General features: G+C 34.9%; 1 long non-coding RNA gene across 1 annotated transcript; it reads right to left on the bottom strand.

Annotated features, from left to right (window-relative positions):
* Nucleotides 1–845: 845 nt before the first annotated feature.
* LOC148102680 (uncharacterized) lies at nt 846–2,038 on the bottom strand. The gene is made up of 3 exons (XR_015719069.1): nt 1,957–2,038; nt 1,534–1,702; nt 846–1,422 (listed from the first exon to the last, which is right to left on the bottom strand). It is a non-coding gene; the product is annotated as an uncharacterized LOC148102680 (long non-coding RNA).
* Nucleotides 2,039–5,671: the final 3,633 nt, after the last annotated feature.

The raw sequence follows: 5,671 nt of genomic DNA, 5'->3' as shown, positions 1-5,671 counted from the left end.
CACCTAAATAAAAGTGACAAAACAGCCATTTGACCCTTTAAGACCTACCATAGAACCAAGTACACTGTAAAAAAAAAACTGTAGATTTTACGGTAAAATGCTGGCAGCTGTGGTTGCCAGAAATCTACCGTAAAATTACGGGTGAAACATTTTCTTCTTTAACGGTAAGAAGGTATTGTTATTGTTGATTTTACGGTTAAAAATAGTGCTAGGGTCAATATTTTACTGTAGAAGAAAATGTTTTAACTTGAAGAAAAAATAATGTTTTTCCCTAGAATTAACATGAAAATAACATAAAATAAAGTTTGTGCCAGAAAACACAACATTTTTTCCCTGTAAAATTAACTATCAAAAAATAATAAAATACAATTTTATTCTGTAACCGTTTTTAGACTAGAGTGCTTTTAAGTGTTCTACTCTGTAAGCTTAATACACAAACCATGATTTTATTCAAATTACTAAATGTAACACAAAAATGTCCACCTTAAATTTCCAAAAAAGTATTTTATTTAACATCTTTTATGTTTTGAACATCAAACATTTACATTTTTACTCAACAAATCACAAATAGTTACTAGTTATCTCCATGACAGTAACAGTGAGGAATCACAGAATTCTTACAAGTTCTGTTCAAACTGTGCAAAACCAGTGCTGTAAGTTGAGCACACATTACCTTTACCTTTAGCAGACAATTCAGACACCTTTAAGTGTTTTGGTGCTGTTCTCACTACATAAATGTCAGTACACATAGAATCTTGACTTTTCAAATTATCCAAATACAAATATAGAGAATTAAACATTTTTTTCTATAATTGAAAGAAAATCTGAATTGAAGAAATTACAGGAACAAGTTTACACCCACATATTTTGCACACAGAACTGAGCAGTAAAGCTGAAAATGTACATCTTAAAACTGCATCAGGTAACAAACAAAAACTTTACACTTGTTTTGAGAAGTTCAACTGCAAATTTTTGGATAACTACAAAATGCCAGCAATGTACATGCAGCATACTTTTACACTATTGGAATACAAATATCTTTAAAACTGGGAAAATTAAAATCCAAGAAACAAAATCGCAGGTTTACCACATTTTTACCAGATACATTTTTCAGATATAAAACAGTGAATCAAAAGTAGAGCATGTACTTTTACAAATTGTGTCTAGTAAAACTTCACATTGTTAAAAACTTCCCCACTCACAATCAGAAATGTAATAATTGTTTCAAAAACAGAACATCTGTAGAGTATGTAACATAGTATACCTTTATCACTTCGTCTCAAACAAGAGGGGTAGGACTAGATCCACTCATGGTCAGCAATGTCTGAGATGAGAGTGAGGACTCTGGAATTGACTGAGAACACTTTTTTCTTCTTGGATTCAACCTTGGTGCCTCTCTCAGGATTTATGGAAAAGAAACACCTTCATGAAAAAAGGGCAAGAGAGATTGAGGAAATTAACAACCTGAGGTGGGATATCAAATGGCCAAGTTTGAAAAGCACAAAAATAAATCCATAATAAAATAAATTTTACTGTTGAAGGAACTCCAGTGTTGATCGTAGTTCTACAGGGTAGTGTATGTTAAAGCAGTAGTAACTGCCAAACATTAGGCAGATAGCAGAGGTGAAGGTTGTGATGCGGTCGTTGACAATCTTCTTGTCAATGCTCAACATGAATGTTTCAGCAGCGAAGCAGGAGGAACCTGAGAATTAAAACAACAACAACAATTTAAAAACTTTAATAACAAGAGCTTTAATGTCAGTCATATATACAAATACAGAGATACTTGTTACATGGATCATAGGATGAGTTATGTTACTAGTTGAACTTATATGGTTGTGTTATCCAGTGTATTAGTGTGGAAGCAACAGAACATGAAACTAAACAAGCCAAGAGTACAAAAACGTGGCAGTTACAACAGAAAAAAAAAAGTTGAATTTTGCTCTTTCGGCTTACCGCAAACAATGATGAAGGTTCTTAGTGGGATGTTGAGTAGAGAGAAGTACACAGCCAAAACCTTGTGCTTCTTTTTGGCAGAATCAAGTGGGTTCACTACTTCAAATGCATTCTTGTATAGAACCAGCTTGAGGCAATGTGGATTTTCCTGAAAAAATTTGTTTGACACAAACACGTTACCATCACAACAGTCCCTGAGAACATCTGGTCTTGACATTATTAGGATCCACTGATATGAGACCTTGCCAAAAACTTGATTCCAGCATACCCTTCAAAATATTTAGCAGAGGAATATAATAGGCAAATCTCTCCATCCTGTTCTCGTCCCTGCCCAAAAACACTTTTCTGGGTTCAACATACTTGAACACATCTTTAAAGCACTGAACTCTTGAATAAGCAGTTCTCAGGGGCCCCGTGTGACAAGCTGAGAACAAGTCAGATTGTTTTACTGTGTCACAGATTTTTATAATGTCTTCATCTGAAACTGACATATCTTTTAGAAGTGACCTTAGTCTATTCAATGTATACATCTGTCCCAATTCATGTATATTTTGTATTTCTTCAACAATGGTTTGAATGGTAGATGCTGGCAGAAGATGCTGTCCCTGTAGTTTAATGTAAAACATACATACATTTCTGAGATACAGGTCACTGAAATTAGACCCATCCATACCAGGGTATTCTATATCTGATACACTGGCACCTTCCTGTATGGTGGCACTTGTAGATGGACTCTCTGACTGAGTATCTTTGTTTAAACCACAAATCACATTTTCCAAACGTTTGTGTTTTCTAGACATATGGGAGGTAAATGTAGATTTTACAGAGAACACACTGAACCGATTCTCCACATATGCTGCAAAAATACATAGTCGATATGACACAGCTGCGAGGCTAGCTAACTTAAAGCTTCAGCCGGATGTCAAACAAGGCGGGAAAATCCAGGCCGCATTTAGACAAAGCATTCAAATATTGCTATACTAATTAGACAGTTTCCATTAATACACCCGTCTCCAAAACATGTCTCAAAACGCGCACTGCTGGTTTTGCAAGGCTCTTTTCAGCCTAATGTAGCTAACGCTACTGCTAGAAACGAGCTAAAGCTAACGTAAATTTATCATTTGCGCCATCACTGCCTGCAACACAATGCTGTCGATAAATAAACCAAGTTGGATTATTTTCTTACCGTAGTAACTGAAGACGAGCTGTGGCAGACGTTAAATTAAAAAAATGAGAAACAAGTCCACGAAAATGAAGATAGCCTGCTGTCATAGTCCAAAGCAAAACTTGTGTGGAGTAGTGATGGGTCGTTCGCGAACGAAATGGCTCTTAGAGCCGGGTCTTTGAAGTGAACGACGCGAGCCGGCTCCTTATTGGGAGCCGTGAGGTTTTTTTTGTCTTTCTCTCACCCTCTCTCTCGCCCTTTTTTCCGCTAAACTCCGCATGCGCGGCCTGTACTTTGCGCTGGGCAGAGGGGGGAGGGGCGTTAGTTACACTCGCAGTAGCACAGGAACAGAGCCAGAGAGAAAGAGAGCGAGGGACAACAACGTCACATTAGAAAGGTATAGTAATCATCCACTATTTTCAGTTGCAGATGATAAAGGATTCAGAAATCATGCAGGCCCATATGACAGAGAATGTGCATCTTCTTTTTGTTTTAATATTTTAATTTATATTTAATTGTGTTGTGGTTTGCAGTGTTTTGTGTTTCACGTCAAATTTGTTTAAAAGGAAAAAGCTGAAAATTTAAATAGTTAAAAGTTTAAAATGTAAATAGTTGTTTTTTGTATTATATGATTTATTTATTACATTTTATGTGGAGTGAATAAATAAAAGTATATTTACGGTGGCCCTTAGAGACAAAGCACGTACAAACTCCAAAACACGTGCAAACTCCTAAGCACGTACAAACTCCAAAACACGTGCAAACTCCTAAGCATGTACAAACTCCAAAATGTGTAAAAACTCCAAAACACGTAAAAACTCAGAAGCACGTACAAAAGACAACAGAAGTGCTCCAGGATGCTAGGGCGCAGTGTTGAGCTTTTGTTACCTAGTGGCTACACAAGCCAGGAAGTATCAACAACCGGATTTGGTGTGTGGTAGTAACAGGTAAATGAACTTTTTTTTATTTTTTATTATTTGAATAAATATGAGTGCTTGTCTATAAATACACAAACAATACACACATGCTTTCAATTGTGTAATTTAAGTGATCTGGGTAGCTCTGTTTTGGAAGTTCAGTAAACGCTAGAAATGTGTTTTGGAGTTTGTACGTGCTTTTTGGAGTTTGTATATGCTTTAGAGTTTGTACGTGCTTTGTCTCTAGGGGCCATATATAAACATATATAAATAAAACCACTTTTTTTACATTAGTAATTCATTTTCTGCATAATTTTATATTATTGTTAATGATTAAATAATTAAAGCAACAAAACAACCTGAAGAGCCGGTTCGGAGCTGAAAGAGCCGGCTCTTTTTAGTGAGCGGAGCCGAAAGAGCCGGTTCTCTAAAAAGAGCCGGAAATCCCATCACTAGTGTGGAGCTGTACAGACGTTATCTGTGGTGGAGCCTGATGCAGTGCGCTGATTGGCCCATTTGAAATCAGGCGCCTTGATGTGAAACGGCGCTCTAAACGTCAGGGGGAAATGCCTAGTTTTGGGAGGAGGTGCTTTTAAAATCTTTTTTCTTCATATGATAATTAACTATGAATAAATAGAACAGACAACAGATTATTATTTTAACACTTTTGGGATTATATGAATTTACTCAATAATATAGTATGTCTATCATTAGCTGTAGGTCTCTCAAGTTGTTGTTAGCTTTTACATTTTAAACTCATGGTTTATTGAGTTCAACAGAATATAGATTTAACAGCTACATCCCATATTCTTTACAAAAACTACATCCAAAAATTGCCCTAATACATTTCTAGTATAAAGATCTTGGGACATATGTACCTGTTATATTACAATTTGAGGAAGAATATGCTGTATTAAATGTGCTATGAATCAAGAATGGATTTAATGTAAAGTGCTTTGGGCTTCTTGAAAACCGCTATCTAATCCATTATTATTATTATTATTATTATTATTATGTGAAATGAATGCAAAAATCACAAAGTCATATTACAGCATGTATCCATTACCAGCACAACCATGCTTACAATCAGCAATTAAAACCTGTATTTTTTTCAATAACTAAATGTAAAAAAAATTGTGTTTGCCTGTTCTAAACTTTATTGGAATCTTCCGTTAAAAAAAACTATGCAAGAGTGATTTACAGTAGGTTTATGTATTTTTTTCAGAGAAAAAATGTACATATTACGGTTTTTCCACATTTCTTTATTTACGGCAATTTCACATCAAATCAACAGTTTTAAACTGTTTTATAGTTAACAGATTTTTCCTGTCCTATTTTTACTGTCTTTCACTGTTAAATATATGGATCTTTTTTACAGTGTACGCCAGAGCTTATATTATATTTTTACATGCTGTGGAGCCATTTTTGGGAGCATTTCAAGTTGCTATACATCAATACAACCATTATAGCCCAGATTTTAATAATATGTCTGCATTAAGTCCATAGTAATTACATAAATTGCATATAAACTACAAAAAAATTGAAAATTGTTTTTGTTTTTTAACATATATTTCTAGTTAGAGAAATTTAAGAGGCTTATCCCTCAAAACTGTAAATACAAAAAAGTTGCACA

This window comes from Neolamprologus brichardi, chromosome 5, assembly GCF_056152115.1.
Source record: "Neolamprologus brichardi isolate AB-2024 chromosome 5, ASM5615211v1, whole genome shotgun sequence".
NCBI lineage: Eukaryota > Metazoa > Chordata > Actinopteri > Cichliformes > Cichlidae > Neolamprologus > Neolamprologus brichardi.
Note: the sequence above shows the minus strand (reverse complement) of the source record. Positions and strands in the feature narration are given on the sequence as shown.